We start from the raw sequence: 16,783 nt of genomic DNA on the forward strand, positions 1-16,783 counted from the left end.
GGCTTTAAAAGAGGGCTGAGCCCCTCACTAAGCAGATCATCCGACGACTTCAAAAGGAGTACGAAGAAGGACTCATTCGGACCCTCGGTGATGGTACAGTCTGCCTCACGGCTTCCGCCAGTGAAGGAAGTCCAGGATTTCCAAGAGGGAAGCAAAATACCTCCCAAAACATCTCCCAGGGAACAGAGGGAGATACCCGACTCAGAGGATCCATCAAGCAGCACCAGAACCGGTACCCAGCCAGCACACAGCGTGCCCTGCTAGGTTAAGCCAGCAAGCTTCCTAGGTGGGAAGTGCCAGAGAGTCTCTGAACAAAGGACAAGGCCGTTGCCGGCAAACACTCTTCTCAGCTTTGGGTCGGCCGCCTTAAACGTCGACCCAAGCATTGAGAAGAAGCTCGGAGGAGTGCCACAACAAGCATCAACCAGCGTCCATCTTTTAAGGACTTTTTCGAAGCAGTCGAGCTCTCAAACTGCGACCGGCTGCACCACTGTGGCTGTTCTCACGCTGCAGTCACTAAAGCCGTCTGAGAACCCTCGACCAGCGTTCCAGATCCACCAACCAGCACACAGACAACGATTCTTCACCCCGAGCCGCCGGGTAGGGCAGCCTGCAGCCGTCCGCCCAGCCTCGCTTACCAAACTGCCTGCCAACTGATATCCGCATCTGTCGTCACTCTTGAACTCTGTCGCCGGAGCTACAAAGCATGCTGGAAGCCACTCGATGCTGTCGAGTACCAAGATCATCTCAAACACCAGTTACATTGTGGTTCTGTCCCCCTGGTCCTTCTCCGAAGGCCCTTAGTGACATTTACGACCTCTTGCTCCCTTGCTGCTGCAACCAAATAACCTTGAACAGTTCAGACTGATTGCTTTACCGACTGCAATCCTGTCAGTATCCAGAGTGCATCCCTCTCCTTTGTGAAACTGTCTGTCCCCTGTTTTCCTTTATAGGGTGGGTTGTATTTTGTAGTGTGTTAGAACTGTCTGTTGTATTAATACTAAAGTAGATATTTGTATACAACCTTGACTGGACAGTCCCTTTTATCAGTGGGTCACAATTGTTTTTTCGCTCTGTTGCAACTAACCAGCCTGACGTTCCGTCCACTGTTCGGACCCCTTCCGGTGTACTAGAGGTGTGGGACTGATTGATGGTCTAGAAAGCGATATTCCTCCCTGGACCACTAGTGCCCCCGAAGTTGATTCGTCACACCAAGAGAGGTCGGGTTGTTGACTCCACGTGAATATGTGTCTATAGAATGCATGGGGACAGAAATGCCCTTTTGCCTCTCTTGGGAAGACTGAGATCGTGAGCGAAGGCCAAAGGTAAAGCGACCCCTCTGCTGCGGTTGGCTTCAGTGGCAGCCAGACCTCCCTGAGTAACCATCCAACAATCTGATGACTTTCGCAAGAGCAGATGTGGCAAAGAGGATCGAAGGCAGACAGGTCACTGTCTGCTAGGTTCTGAAAGCTCATGGTTTTCATGTCGTGAGATCAGGAAGGCAGCGAGACAACTGAGGCGCTTAATGCACCTGCTGCATGGTCACGGTTCCATAGACTTCGCTGCGCCGCTTGGAGTTTACGAATGCGCTAGCTTCTGGAAGTAAACCCCTTTGTTGAGGGTAGGCCACGAGAGAACAAAGAATAGAAGGGATGGGTTCCGAAAAACACACCCCTCTTGATAGGTCTTCTCCAGTGGAGTAAAAGCGTCATTGTCTCCTTTTCAAACAAATCGGTTCAGCCTCCGTAGAGACTGTCAAAAATTACCAATTCCAGCTATATTTCAAGCTGTCATGGCGGGGTATTGGGTAAAGTTTTCAATAAGCAATAATCGCGCCTCGGTTAAACCTCATGAGCTACGATACTGCCACTGCGCAAAGCTAAAGCACCTGACCCAGAGGCCCGTGCGCCCCGGGAATGGATTCCCATTTAACTTGCACTGATCCCAGCAAGCTCCATCCTGAGGATCCTTTGTCAAACTCATAAAACCGCCTGGATTCCAGTGCCGAGATTTGTTGAGGTGAACACCTGTATCATCTTGCGCTCACCAAACTGACAGCAAATATAGTAGCAAGGTATGCATAGGATTCTGGGAGTAAACATGCAAATGAGCAGGCTGCTACCTGTGCGCTCTTTCCCTAAGCATGATCGGTGGCCTGTTGGCAAGTGACCCCGCCCTCCTGAGAGATTATTGGGCAGGCCGCTGCCAAGGCAACATGGGAGAGGCTTGAGAATGCAAAGAGCCATTGGAGGATTGCACAGGAGCGAGGACAGCATCGAGAAATGGGCTCCTTTGGGGACAGGTGAAGTGATGCTCCACCAGGACGACCAGCTGTTTCTGCAGTGCAGCCAGGACATTGACAAGAAGTGAATCAATTTGTCTCTGAGCGTTCCAACTGTTGACCAAACCATTACAATTTCGATACATTTCCATGCCATCACATACCTACCTGTTTGTGATAATTGCACTTGTCCTTGAAAATAGACCCGATTTTGCAGGGGACTCTGGGAAAAGTGAAAAGGTCCTATGTAATTCACGTCTTGTACCCTGTCTCATAGGGCAGACCCTGCAATTCTACTTCCACTCCACTGCCAAAAATGAAGCGGCCTTGCCCTGTTCAGGCTTTTTGCTGTAGCCCCTGGGCCTTTGCAGAGCCATCTGCTTAGTGTGGCTCTGCCACTGAGGTCAGAAGAGAACATTTAGCCTGAGAAACGGCTGTCTGTGTGTGCAGCTTGGAGAAGACACTGTTGCCATGGGAAAGACATGCCTGTTTGCTGTGCAAATGAAGTGCAGACACAGACAGAAGAGACCACTTGACTGGTAGGAATTGAAGAACCTGACCAAGAGTGAGGAATTAGACCATCCGCACGGGGAGTGTGCGCTCCGCCTGGGCTGGTTTGATACTTTTAAAAAAGAAATGGAATGTTGGTAGGTAAACCTCCTGGAAATGTGTGGGGCTATTCCGCACACATTTCCCAATGGACACTGCACAACAAACACATAGTCAAGTGCACTCTGGGGGACACAGTCTACCGGTGCGGTCCTCCTGTCACATTTAGCTGCAATGTGACAGCCATGGGTACATCAAAGCATCTCTGAAGGGGGAAGGCAACGCCTTCCTCCGGCCCTGGTCAGCCTACTTAAAATAGCAAAGGCTCCATCGATATGCCCTGCCTATTGTTAGGTTCTCTCTGATGGCAGCGCATACTGATGAGAGTTAAGTGAAGCAGGCCTGCCAAGAGGCCTGTTCACAGAACTAACACAGGGCAGGAAACCCCAACACCTTTTTCATATGCAATGTGTCAGCTTGAAGCTAGCTCCCACCCCTCTGTATGAAGGCCATTGAATGTCATGTGTGGAACAACTGTTTACAGTAGGCAACCGCTGCAGGGCCACCCCCTTTCAGAGGGAAGATATATGTGATTTGATGCAGACAGTCTGTTCTCGAGCTCAATTAACCAGAGAGCCACTTTGATCCACAGGAGACAGGAAGATGGGTGCGGCTTAGTAGTACATGTTGTCACCCCTTACCTTTCCTGTTGCAAAGCACTCTGGTCATGACCTTACGCATGACAGAAGATTGGTGGTGGGGACCCAGGATTGGGTCTTTAAGGTAGGCTTAGCATGCTCCAATCACTGGGGCCCATTTGGCTTTAAAAGAGGGCTGAGCCCCTCACTAAGCAGATCATCCGACGACTTCAAAAGGAGTACGAAGAAGGACTCATTCGGACCCTCGGTGATGGTACAGTCTGCCTCACGGCTTCCGCCAGTGAAGGAAGTCCAAGATTTCCAAGAGGGAAGCAAAATACCTCCCAAAACATCTCCCAGGGAACAGAGGGAGATACCCGACTCAGAGGATCCATCAAGCAGCACCAGAACCGGTACCCAGCCAGCACACAGCGTGCCCTGCTAGGTTAAGCCAGCAAGCTTCCTAGGTGGGAAGTGCCAGAGAGTCTCTGAACAAAGGACAAGGCCGTTGCCGGCAAACACTCTTCTCAGCTTTGGGTCGGCCGCCTTAAACGTCGACCCAAGCATTGAGAAGAAGCTCAGAGGAGTGCCACAACAAGCATCAACCAGCGTCCATCTTTTAAGGACTTTTTCGAAGCAGTCGAGCTCTCAAACTGCGACCGGCTGCACCACTGTGGCTGTTCTCACGCTGCAGTCACTAAAGCCGTCTGAGAACCCTCGACCAGCGTTCCAGATCCACCAACCAGCACACAGACAACGATTCTTCACCCCGAGCCGCCGGGTAGGGCAGCCTGCAGCCGTCCGCCCAGCCTCGCTTACCAAACTGCCTGCCAACTGATATCCGCATCTGTCGTCCCTCTTGAACTCTGTCGCCGGAGCTACAAAGCATGCTGGAAGCCACTCGATGCTGTCGAGTACCAAGATCATCTCAAACACCAGTTACATTGTGGTTCTGTCCCCCTGGTCCTTCTCCGAAGGCCCTTAGTGACATTTACGACCTCTTGCTCCCTTGCTGCTGCAACCAAATAACCTTGAACAGTTCAGACTGATTGCTTTACCGACTGCACTCCTGTCAGTATCCAGAGTGCATCCCTCTCCTTTGTGAAACTGTCTGTCCCCTGTTTTCCTTTATAGGGTGGGTTGTATTTTGTAGTGTGTTAGAACTGTCTGTTGTATTAATACTAAAGTAGATATTTGTATACAACCTTGACTGGACAGTCCCTTTTATCAGTGGGTCACAATTGTTTTTTCGCTCTGTTGCAACTAACCAGCCTGACGTTCCGTCCACTGTTCGGACCCCTTCCGGTGTACTAGAGGTGTGGGACTGATTGATGGTCTAGAAAGCGATATTCCTCCCTGGACCACTAGTGCCCCGGAAGTTGATTCGTCACACCAAGAGAGGTCGGGTTGTTGACTCCACGTGAATATGTGTCTATAGAATGCATGGGGACAGAAATGCCCTTTTGCCTCTCTTGGGAAGACTGAGATGGTGAGCGAAGGCCAAAGGTAAAGCGACCCCTCTGCTGCGGTTGGCTTCAGTGGCAGCCAGACCTCCCTGAGTAACCATCCAACAATCTGATGACTTTCGCAAGAGCAGATGTGGCAAAGAGGATCGAAGGCAGACAGGTCACTGTCTGCTAGGTTCTGAAAGCTCATGGTTTTCATGTCGTGAGATCAGGAAGGCAGCGAGACAACTGAGGCGCTTAATGCACCTGCTGCATGGTCACGGTTCCATAGACTTCGCTGCGCCGCTTGGAGTTTACGAATGCGCTAGCTTCTGGAAGTAAACCCCTTTGTTGAGGGTAGGCCACGAGAGAACAAAGAATAGAAGGGATGGGTTCCGAAAAACACACCCCTCTTGCTAGGTCTTCTCCAGTGGAGTAAAAGCGTCATTGTCTCCTTTTCAAACAAATCGGTTCAGCCTCCGTAGAGACTGTCAAAAATTACCAATTCCAGCTATATTTCAAGCTGTCATGGCGGGGTATTGGGTAAAGTTTTCAATAAGCAATAATCGCGCCTCGGTTAAACCTCATGAGCTACGATACTGCCACTGCGCAAAGCTAAAGCACCTGACCCAGAGGCCCGTGCGCCCCGGGAATGGATTCCCATTTAACTTGCACTGATCCCAGCAAGCTCCATCCTGAGCATCCTTTGTCAAACTCATAAAACCGCCTGGATTCCAGTGCCGAGATTTGTTGAGGTGAACACCTGTATCATCTTGCGCTCACCAAACTGACAGCAAATATAGTAGCAAGGTATGCATAGGATTCTGGGAGTAAACATGCAAATGAGCAGGCTGCTACCTGTGCGCTCTTTCCCTTAGCATGATCGGTGGCCTGTTGGCAAGTGACCCCGCCCTCCTGAGAGATTATTGGGCAGGCCGCTGCCAAGGCAACATGGGAGAGGCTTGAGAATGCAAAGAGCCATTGGAGGATTGCACAGGAGCGAGGACAGCATCGAGAAATAGGCTCCTTTGGGGACAGGTGAAGTGATGCTCCACCAGGACGACCAGCTGTTTCTGCAGTGCAGCCAGGACATTGACAAGAAGTGAATCAATTTGTCTCTGAGCGTTCCAACTGTTGACCAAACCATTACAATTTCGATACATTTCCATGCCATCACATACCTACCTGTTTGTGATAATTGCACTTGTCCTTGAAAATAGACCCGATTTTGCAGGGGACTCTGGGAAAAGTGAAAAGGTCCTATGTAATTCACGTCTTGTACCCTGTCTCATAGGGCGGACCCTGCAATTCTACTTCCACTCCACTGCCAAAAATGAAGCGGCCTTGCCCTGTTCAGGCTTTTTGCTGTAGCCCCTGGGCCTTTGCAGAGCCATCTGCTTAGTGTGGCTCTGCCACTGAGGTCAGAAGAGAACATTTAGCCTGAGAAACGGCTGTCTGTGTGTGCAGCTTGGAGAAGACACTGTTGCCATGGGAAAGACATGCCTGTTTGCTGTGCAAATGAAGTGCAGACACAGACAGAAGAGACCACTTGACTGGTAGGAATTGAAGAACCTGACCAAGAGTGAGGAATTAGACCATCCGCACGGGGAGTGTGCGCTCCGCCTGGGCTGGTTTGATACTTTTAAAAAAGAAATGGAATGTTGGTAGGTAAACCTCCTGGAAATGTGTGGGGCTATTCCGCACACATTTCCCAATGGACACTGCACAACAAACACATAGTCAAGTGCACTCTGGGGGACACAGTCTACCGGTGCGGTCCTCCTGTCACATTTAGCTGCAATGTGACAGCCATGGGTACATCAAAGCATCTCTGAAGGGGGAAGGCAACGCCTTCCTCCGGCCCTGGTCAGCCTACTTAAAATAGCAAAGGCTCCATCGATATGCCCTGCCTATTGTTAGGTTCTCTCTGATGGCAGCGCATACTGATGAGAGTTAAGTGAAGCAGGCCTGCCAAGAGGCCTGTTCACAGAACTAACACAGGGCAGGAAACCCCAACACCTTTTTCATATGCAATGTGTCAGCTTGAAGCTAGCTCCCACCCCTCTGTATGAAGGCCATTGAATGTCATGTGTGGAACAACTGTTTACAGTAGGCAACCGCTGCAGGGCCACCCCCTTTCAGAGGGAAGATATATGTGATTTGATGCAGACAGTCTGTTCTCGAGCTCAATTAACCAGAGAGCCACTTTGATCCACAGGAGACAGGAAGATGGGTGCGGCTTAGTAGTACATGTTGTCACCCCTTACCTTTCCTGTTGCAAAGCACTCTGGTCATGACCTTACGCATGACAGAAGATTGGTGGTGGGGACCCAGGATTGGGTCTTTAAGGTAGGCTTAGCATGCTCCAATCACTGGGGCCCATTTGGCTTTAAAAGAGGGCTGAGCCCCTCACTAAGCAGATCATCCGACGACTTCAAAAGGAGTACGAAGAAGGACTCATTCGGACCCTCGGTGATGGTACAGTCTGCCTCACGGCTTCCGCCAGTGAAGGAAGTCCAGGATTTCCAAGAGGGAAGCAAAATACCTCCCAAAACATCTCCCAGGGAACAGAGGGAGATACCCGACTCAGAGGATCCATCAAGCAGCACCAGAACCGGTACCCAGCCAGCACACAGCGTGCCCTGCTAGGTTAAGCCAGCAAGCTTCCTAGGTGGGAAGTGCCAGAGAGTCTCTGAACAAAGGACAAGGCCGTTGCCGGCAAACACTCTTCTCAGCTTTGGGTCGGCCGCCTTAAACGTCGACCCAAGCATTGAGAAGAAGCTCGGAGGAGTGCCACAACAAGCATCAACCAGCGTCCATCTTTTAAGGACTTTTTCGAAGCAGTCGAGCTCTCAAACTGCGACCGGCTGCACCACTGTGGCTGTTCTCACGCTGTAGTCACTAAAGCCGTCTGAGAACCCTCGACCAGCGTTCCAGATCCACCAACCAGCACACAGACAACGATTCTTCACCCCGAGCCGCCGGGTAGGGCAGCCTGCAGCCGTCCGCCCAGCCTCGCTTACCAAACTGCCTGCCAACTGATATCCGCATCTGTCGTCCCTCTTGAACTCTGTCGCCGGAGCTACAAAGCATGCTGGAAGCCACTCGATGCTGTCGAGTACCAAGATCATCTCAAACACCAGTTACATTGTGGTTCTGTCCCCCTGGTCCTTCTCCGAAGGCCCTTAGTGACATTTACGACCTCTTGCTCCCTTGCTGCTGCAACCAAATAACCTTGAACAGTTCAGACTGATTGCTTTACCGACTGCACTCCTGTCAGTATCCAGAGTGCATCCCTCTCCTTTGTGAAACTGTCTGTCCCCTGTTTTCCTTTATAGGGTGGGTTGTATTTTGTAGTGTGTTAGAACTGTCTGTTGTATTAATACTAAAGTAGATATTTGTATACAACCTTGACTGGACAGTCCCTTTTATCAGTGGGTCACAATTGTTTTTTCGCTCTGTTGCAACTAACCAGCCTGACGTTCCGTCCACTGTTCGGACCCCTTCCGGTGTACTAGAGGTGTGGGACTGATTGATGGTCTAGAAAGCGATATTCCTCCCTGGACCACTAGTGCCCCGGAAGTTGATTCGTCACACCAAGAGAGGTCGGGTTGTTGACTCCACGTGAATATGTGTCTATAGAATGCATGGGGACAGAAATGCCCTTTTGCCTCTCTTGGGAAGACTGAGATGGTGAGCGAAGGCCAAAGGTAAAGCGACCCCTCTGCTGCGGTTGGCTTCAGTGGCAGCCAGACCTCCCTGAGTAACCATCCAACAATCTGATGACTTTCGCAAGAGCAGATGTGGCAAAGAGGATCGAAGGCAGACAGGTCACTGTCTGCTAGGTTCTGAAAGCTCATGGTTTTCATGTCGTGAGATCAGGAAGGCAGCGAGACAACTGAGGCGCTTAATGCACCTGCTGCATGGTCACGGTTCCATAGACTTCGCTGCGCCGCTTGGAGTTTACGAATGCGCTAGCTTCTGGAAGTAAACCCCTTTGTTGAGGGTAGGCCACGAGAGAACAAAGAATAGAAGGGATGGGTTCCGAAAAACACACCCCTCTTGCTAGGTCTTCTCCAGTGGAGTAAAAGCGTCATTGTCTCCTTTTCAAACAAATCGGTTCAGCCTCCGTAGAGACTGTCAAAAATTACCAATTCCAGCTATATTTCAAGCTGTCATGGCGGGGTATTGGGTAAAGTTTTCAATAAGCAATAATCGCGCCTCGGTTAAACCTCATGAGCTACGATACTGCCACTGCGCAAAGCTAAAGCACCTGACCCAGAGGCCCGTGCGCCCCGGGAATGGATTCCCATTTAACTTGCACTGATCCCAGCAAGCTCCATCCTGAGCATCCTTTGTCAAACTCATAAAACCGCCTGGATTCCAGTGCCGAGATTTGTTGAGGTGAACACCTGTATCATCTTGCGCTCACCAAACTGACAGCAAATATAGTAGCAAGGTATGCATAGGATTCTGGGAGTAAACATGCAAATGAGCAGGCTGCTACCTGTGCGCTCTTTCCCTTAGCATGATCGGTGGCCTGTTGGCAAGTGACCCCGCCCTCCTTAGAGATTATTGGGCAGGCCGCTGCCAAGGCAACATGGGAGAGGCTTGAGAATGCAAAGAGCCATTGGAGGATTGCACAGGAGCGAGGACAGCATCGAGAAATGGGCTCCTTTGGGGACAGGTGAAGTGATGCTCCACCAGGACGACCAGCTGTTTCTGCAGTGCAGCCAGGACATTGACAAGAAGTGAATCAATTTGTCTCTGAGCGTTCCAACTGTTGACCAAACCATTACAATTTCGATACATTTCCATGCCATCACATACCTACCTGTTTGTGATAATTGCACTTGTCCTTGAAAATAGACCCGATTTTGCAGGGGACTCTGGGAAAAGTGAAAAGGTCCTATGTAATTCACGTCTTGTACCCTGTCTCATAGGGCGGACCCTGCAATTCTACTTCCACTCCACTGCCAAAAATGAAGCGGCCTTGCCCTGTTCAGGCTTTTTGCTGTAGCCCCTGGGCCTTTGCCGAGCCATCTGCTTAGTGTGGCTCTGCCACTGAGGTCAGAAGAGAACATTTAGCCTGAGAAACGGCTGTCTGTGTGTGCAGCTTGGAGAAGACACTGTTGCCATGGGAAAGACATGCCTGTTTGCTGTGCAAATGAAGTGCAGACACAGACAGAAGAGACCACTTGACTGGTAGGAATTGAAGAACCTGACCAAGAGTGAGGAATTAGACCATCCGCACAGGGAGTGTGCGCTCCGCCTGGGCTGGTTTGATACTTTTAAAAAAGAAATGGAATGTTGGTAGGTAAACCTCCTGGAAATGTGTGGGGCTATTCCGCACACATTTCCCAATGGACACTGCACAACAAACACATAGTCAAGTGCACTCTGGGGGACACAGTCTACCGGTGCGGTCCTCCTGTCACATTTAGCTGCAATGTGACAGCCATGGGTACATCAAAGCATCTCTGAAGGGGGAAGGCAACGCCTTCCTCCGGCCCTGGTCAGCCTACTTAAAATAGCAAAGGCTCCATCGATATGCCCTGCCTATTGTTAGGTTCTCTCTGATGGCAGCGCATACTGATGAGAGTTAAGTGAAGCAGGCCTGCCAAGAGGCCTGTTCACAGAACTAACACAGGGCAGGAAACCCCAACACCTTTTTCATATGCAATGTGTCAGCTTGAAGCTAGCTCCCACCCCTCTGTATGAAGGCCATTGAATGTCATGTGTGGAACAACTGTTTAAAGTAGGCAACCGCTGCAGGGCCACCCCCTTTCAGAGGGAAGATATATGTGATTTGATGCAGACAGTCTGTTCTCGAGCTCAATTAACCAGAGAGCCACTTTGATCCACAGGAGACAGGAAGATGGGTGCGGCTTAGTAGTACATGTTGTCACCCCTTACCTTTCCTGTTGCAAAGCACTCTGGTCATGACCTTACGCATGACAGAAGATTGGTGGTGGGGACCCAGGATTGGGTCTTTAAGGTAGGCTTAGCATGCTCCAATCACTGGGGCCCATTTGGCTTTAAAAGAGGGCTGAGCCCCTCACTAAGCAGATCATCCGACGACTTCAAAAGGAGTACGAAGAAGGACTCATTCGGACCCTCGGTGATGGTACAGTCTGCCTCACGGCTTCCGCCAGTGAAGGAAGTCCAGGATTTCCAAGAGGGAAGCAAAATACCTCCCAAAACATCTCCCAGGGAACAGAGGGAGATACCCGACTCAGAGGATCCATCAAGCAGCACCAGAACCGGTACCCAGCCAGCACACAGCGTGCCCTGCTAGGTTAAGCCAGCAAGCTTCCTAGGTGGGAAGTGCCAGAGAGTCTCTGAACAAAGGACAAGGCCGTTGCCGGCAAACACTCTTCTCAGCTTTGGGTCGGCCGCCTTAAACGTCGACCCAAGCATTGAGAAGAAGCTCGGAGGAGTGCCACAACAAGCATCAACCAGCGTCCATCTTTTAAGGACTTTTTCGAAGCAGTCGAGCTCTCAAACTGCGACCGGCTGCACCACTGTGGCTGTTCTCACGCTGCAGTCACTAAAGCCGTCTGAGAACCCTCGACCAGCGTTCCAGATCCACCAACCAGCACACAGACAACGATTCTTCACCCCGAGCCGCCGGGTAGGGCAGCCTGCAGCCGTCCGCCCAGCCTCGCTTACCAAACTGCCTGCCAACTGATATCCGCATCTGTCGTCCCTCTTGAACTCTGTCGCCGGAGCTACAAAGCATGCTGGAAGCCACTCGATGCTGTCGAGTACCAAGATCATCTCAAACACCAGTTACATTGTGGTTCTGTCCCCCTGGTCCTTCTCCGAAGGCCCTTAGTGACATTTACGACCTCTTGCTCCCTTGCTGCTGCAACCAAATAACCTTGAACAGTTCAGACTGATTGCTTTACCGACTGCACTCCTGTCAGTATCCAGAGTGCATCCCTCTCCTTTGTGAAACTGTCTGTCCCCTGTTTTCCTTTATAGGGTGGGTTGTATTTTGTAGTGTGTTAGAACTGTCTGTTGTATTAATACTAAAGTAGATATTTGTATACAACCTTGACTGGACAGTCCCTTTTATCAGTGGGTCACAATTGTTTTTTCGCTCTGTTGCAACTAACCAGCCTGACGTTCCGTCCACTGTTCGGACCCCTTCCGGTGTACTAGAGGTGCGGGACTGATTGATGGTCTAGAAAGCGATATTCCTCCCTGGACCACTAGTGCCCCGGAAGTTGATTCGTCACACCAAGAGAGGTCGGGTTGTTGACTCCACGTGAATATGTGTCTATAGAATGCATGGGGACAGAAATGCCCTTTTGCCTCTCTTGGGAAGACTGAGATGGTGAGCGAAGGCCAAAGGTAAAGCGACCCCTCTGCTGCGGTTGGCTTCAGTGGCAGCCAGACCTCCCTGAGTAACCATCCAACAATCTGATGACTTTCGCAAGAGCAGATGTGGCAAAGAGGATCGAAGGCAGACAGGTCACTGTCTGCTAGGTTCTGAAAGCTCATGGTTTTCATGTCGTGAGATCAGGAAGGCAGCGAGACAACTGAGGCGCTTAATGCACCTGCTGCATGGTCACGGTTCCATAGACTTCGCTGCGCCGCTTGGAGTTTACGAATGCGCTATCTTCTGGAAGTAAACCCCTTTGTTGAGGGTAGGCCACGAGAGAACAAAGAATAGAAGGGATGGGTTCCGAAAAACACACCCCTCTTGCTAGGTCTTCTCCAGTGGAGTAAAAGCGTCATTGTCTCCTTTTCAAACAAATCGGTTCAGCCTCCGTAGAGACTGTCAAAAATTACCAATTCCAGCTATATTTCAAGCTGTCATGGCGGGGTATTGGGTAAAGTTTTCAATAAGCAATAATCGCGCCTCGGTTAAACCTCATGAGCTACGATACTGCCACTGCGCAAAGCTAAAGCACCTCACCCAGAGGCCCGTGCGCCCCGGGAATGGATTCCCATTTAACTTGCACTGATCCCAGCAAGCTCCATCCTGAGCATCCTTTGTCAAACTCATAAAACCGCCTGGATTCCAGTGCCGAGATTTGTTGAGGTGAACACCTGTATCATCTTGCGCTCACCAAACTGACAGCAAATATAGTAGCAAGGTATGCATAGGATTCTGGGAGTAAACATGCAAATGAGCAGGCTGCTACCTGTGCGCTCTTTCCCTTAGCATGATCGGTGGCCTGTTGGCAAGTGACCCCGCCCTCCTGAGAGATTATTGGGCAGGCCGCTGCCAAGGCAACATGGGAGAGGCTTGAGAATGCAAAGAGCCATTGGAGGATTGCACAGGAGCGAGGACAGCATCGAGAAATGGGCTCCTTTGGGGACAGGTGAAGTGATGCTCCACCAGGACGACCAGCTGTTTCTGCAGTGCAGCCAGGACATTGACAAGAAGTGAATCAATTTGTCTCTGAGCGTTCCAACTGTTGACCAAACCATTACAATTTCGATACATTTCCATGCCATCACATACCTACCTGTTTGTGATAATTGCACTTGTCCTTGAAAATAGACCCGATTTTGCAGGGGACTCTGGGAAAGTGAAAAGGTCTTATGTAATTCACGTCTTGTACCCTGTCTCATAGGGCGGACCCTGCAATTCTACTTCCACTCCACTGCCAAAAATGAAGCGGCCTTGCCCTGTTCAGGCTTTTTGCTGTAGCCCCTGGGCCTTTGCAGAGCCATCTGCTTAGTGTGGCTCTGCCACTGAGGTCAGAAGAGAACATTTAGCCTGAGAAACGGCTGTCTGTGTGTGCAGCTTGGAGAAGACACTGTTGCCATGGGAAAGACATGCCTGTTTGCTGTGCAAATGAAGTGCAGACACAGACAGAAGAGACCACTTGACTGGTAGGAATTGAAGAACCTGACCAAGAGTGAGGAATTAGACCATCCGCACGGGGAGTGTGCGCTCCGCCTGGGCTGGTTTGATACTTTTAAAAAAGAAATGGAATGTTGGTAGGTAAACCTCCTGGAAATGTGTGGGGCTATTCCGCACACATTTCCCAATGGACACTGCACAACAAACACATAGTCAAGTGCACTCTGGGGGACAGAGTCTACCGGTGCGGTCCTCCTGTCACATTTAGCTGCAATGTGACAGCCATGGGTACATCAAAGCATCTCTGAAGGGGGAAGGCAACGCCTTCCTCCGGCCCTGGTCAGCCTACTTAAAATAGCAAAGGCTCCATCGATATGCCCTGCCTATTGTTAGGTTCTCTCTGATGGCAGCGCATACTGATGAGAGTTAAGTGAAGCAGGCCTGCCAAGAGGCCTGTTCACAGAACTAACACAGGGCAGGAAACCCCAACACCTTTTTCATATGCAATGTGTCAGCTTGCAGCTAGCTCCCACCCCTCTGTATGAAGGCCATTGAATGTCATGTGTGGAACAACTGTTTACAGTAGGCAACCGCTGCAGGGCCACCCCCTTTCAGAGGGAAGATATATGTGATTTGATGCAGACAGTCTGTTCTCGAGCTCAATTAACCAGAGAGCCACTTTGATCCACAGGAGACAGGAAGATGGGTGCGGCTTAGTAGTACATGTTGTCACCCCTTACCTTTCCTGTTGCAAAGCACTCTGGTCATGACCTTACGCATGACAGAAGATTGGTGGTGGGGACCCAGGATTGGGTCTTTAAGGTAGGCTTAGCATGCTCCAATCACTGGGGCCCATTTGGCTTTAAAAGAGGGCTGAGCCCCTCACTAAGCAGATCATCCGACGACTTCAAAAGGAGTACGAAGAAGGACTCATTCGGACCCTCGGTGATGGTACAGTCTGCCTCACGGCTTCCACCAGTGAAGGAAGTCCAGGATTTCCAAGAGGGAAGCAAAATACCTCCCAAAACATCTCCCAGGGAACAGAGGGAGATACCCGACTCAGAGGATCCATCAAGCAGCACCAGAACCGGTACCCAGCCAGCACACAGCGTGCCCTGCTAGGTTAAGCCAGCAAGCTTCCTAGGTGGGAAGTGCCAGAGAGTCTCTGAACAAAGGACAAGGCCGTTGCCGGCAAACACTCTTCTCAGCTTTGGGTCGGCCGCCTTAAACGTCGACCCAAGCATTGAGAAGAAGCTCGGAGGAGTGCCACAACAAGCATCAACCAGCGTCCATCTTTTAAGGACTTTTTCGAAGCAGTCGAGCTCTCAAACTGCGACCGGCTGCACCACTGTGGCTGTTCTCACGCTGCAGTCACTAAAGCCGTCTGAGAACCCTCGACCAGCGTTCCAGATCCACCAACCAGCACACAGACAACGATTCTTCACCCCGAGCCGCCGGGTAGGGCAGCCTGCAGCCGTCCGCCCAGCCTCGCTTACCAAACTGCCTGCCAACTGATATCCGCATCTGTCGTCCCTCTTGAACTCTGTCGCCGGAGCTACAAAGCATGCTGGAAGCCACTCGATGCTGTCGAGTACCAAGATCATCTCAAACACCAGTTACATTGTGGTTCTGTCCCCCTGGTCCTTCTCCGAAGGCCCTTAGTGACATTTACGACCTCTTGCTCCCTTGCTGCTGCAACCAAATAACCTTGAACAGTTCAGACTGATTGCTTTACCGACTGCACTCCTGTCAGTATCCAGAGTGCATCCCTCTCCTTTGTGAAACTGTCTGTCCCCTGTTTTCCTTTATAGGGTGGGTTGTATTTTGTAGTGTGTTAGAACTGTCTGTTGTATTAATACTAAAGTAGGTATTTGTATACAACCTTGACTGGACAGTCCCTTTTATCAGTGGGTCACAATTGTTTTTTCGCTCTGTTGCAACTAACCAGCCTGACGTTCCGTCCACTGTTCGGACCCCTTCCGGTGTACTAGAGGTGTGGGACTGATTGATGGTCTAGAAAGCGATATTCCTCCCTGGACCACTAGTGCCCCGGAAGTTGATTCGTCACACCAAGAGAGGTCGGGTTGTTGACTCCACGTGAATATGTGTCTATAGAATGCATGGGGACAGAAATGCCCTTTTGCCTCTCTTGGGAAGACTGAGATGGTGAGCGAAGGCCAAAGGTAAAGCGACCCCTCTGCTGCGGTTGGCTTCAGTGGCAGCCAGACCTCCCTGAGTAACCATCCAACAATCTGATGACTTTCGCAAGAGCAGATGTGGCAAAGAGGATCGAAGGCAGACAGGTCACTGTCTGCTAGGTTCTGAAAGCTCATGGTCTTCATGTCGTGAGATCAGGAAGGCAGCGAGACAACTGAGGCGCTTAATGCACCTGCTGCATGGTCACGGTTCCATAGACTTCGCTGCGCCGCTTGGAGTTTACGAATGCGCTAGCTTCTGGAAGTAAACCCCTTTGTTGAGGGTAGGCCACGAGAGAACAAAGAATAGAAGGGATGGGTTCCGAAAAACACACCCCTCTTGCTAGGTCTTCTCCAGTGGAGTAAAAGCGTCATTGTCTCCTTTTCAAACAAATCGGTTCAGTCTCCGTAGAGACTGTCAAAAATTACCAATTCCAGCTATATTTCAAGCTGTCATGGCGGGGTATTGGGTAAAGTTTTCAATAAGCAATAATCGCGCCTCGGTTAAACCTCATGAACTACGATACTGCCACTGCGCAAAGCTAAAGCACCTGACCCAGAGGCCCGTGCGCCCCGGGAATGGATTCCCATTTAACTTGCACTGATCCCAGCAAGCTCCATCCTGAGCATCCTTTGTCAAACTCATAAAACCGCCTGGATTCCAGTGCCGAGATTTGTTGAGGTGAACACCTGTATCATCTTGCGCTCACCAAACTGACAGCAAATATAGTAGCAAGGTATGCATAGGATTCTGGGAGTAAACATGCAAATGAGCAGGCTGCTACCTGTGCGCTCTTTCCCTTAGCATGATCGGTGGCCTGTTGGCAAGTGACCCCGCCCTCCTGAGAGAT

The 16,783-nt window shown here is 50.7% G+C and overlaps 5 non-coding genes across 5 annotated transcripts; all 5 read right to left on the reverse strand.

Moving 5' to 3' along the window:
• Positions 1 to 1,740: 1,740 nt before the first annotated feature.
• LOC138496332 (U4 spliceosomal RNA) lies at positions 1,741 to 1,881 on the reverse strand. Its single transcript, XR_011277853.1, has one exon. It is a non-coding gene; the product is annotated as a U4 spliceosomal RNA (small nuclear RNA).
• Positions 1,882 to 5,389: 3,508 nt separating this feature from the next.
• LOC138496333 (U4 spliceosomal RNA) lies at positions 5,390 to 5,530 on the reverse strand. The gene has a single exon (XR_011277854.1). It is a non-coding gene; the product is annotated as a U4 spliceosomal RNA (small nuclear RNA).
• A 3,508-nt stretch (positions 5,531 to 9,038) lies between these two features.
• LOC138496334 (U4 spliceosomal RNA) lies at positions 9,039 to 9,179 on the reverse strand. The gene has a single exon (XR_011277855.1). It is a non-coding gene; the product is annotated as a U4 spliceosomal RNA (small nuclear RNA).
• A 3,508-nt stretch (positions 9,180 to 12,687) lies between these two features.
• Positions 12,688 to 12,828, reverse strand: LOC138496335 (U4 spliceosomal RNA). Its single transcript, XR_011277856.1, has one exon. It is a non-coding gene; the product is annotated as a U4 spliceosomal RNA (small nuclear RNA).
• A 3,507-nt stretch (positions 12,829 to 16,335) lies between these two features.
• LOC138496628 (U4 spliceosomal RNA) lies at positions 16,336 to 16,476 on the reverse strand. Its single transcript, XR_011278122.1, has one exon. It is a non-coding gene; the product is annotated as a U4 spliceosomal RNA (small nuclear RNA).
• Positions 16,477 to 16,783: the final 307 nt, after the last annotated feature.

The sequence above is a fragment of the Ambystoma mexicanum genome, chromosome 10 (genome assembly GCF_040938575.1).
Source record: "Ambystoma mexicanum isolate Mex_15411 chromosome 10, UKY_AmexF1_1, whole genome shotgun sequence".
Lineage (NCBI taxonomy): Eukaryota > Metazoa > Chordata > Amphibia > Caudata > Ambystomatidae > Ambystoma > Ambystoma mexicanum.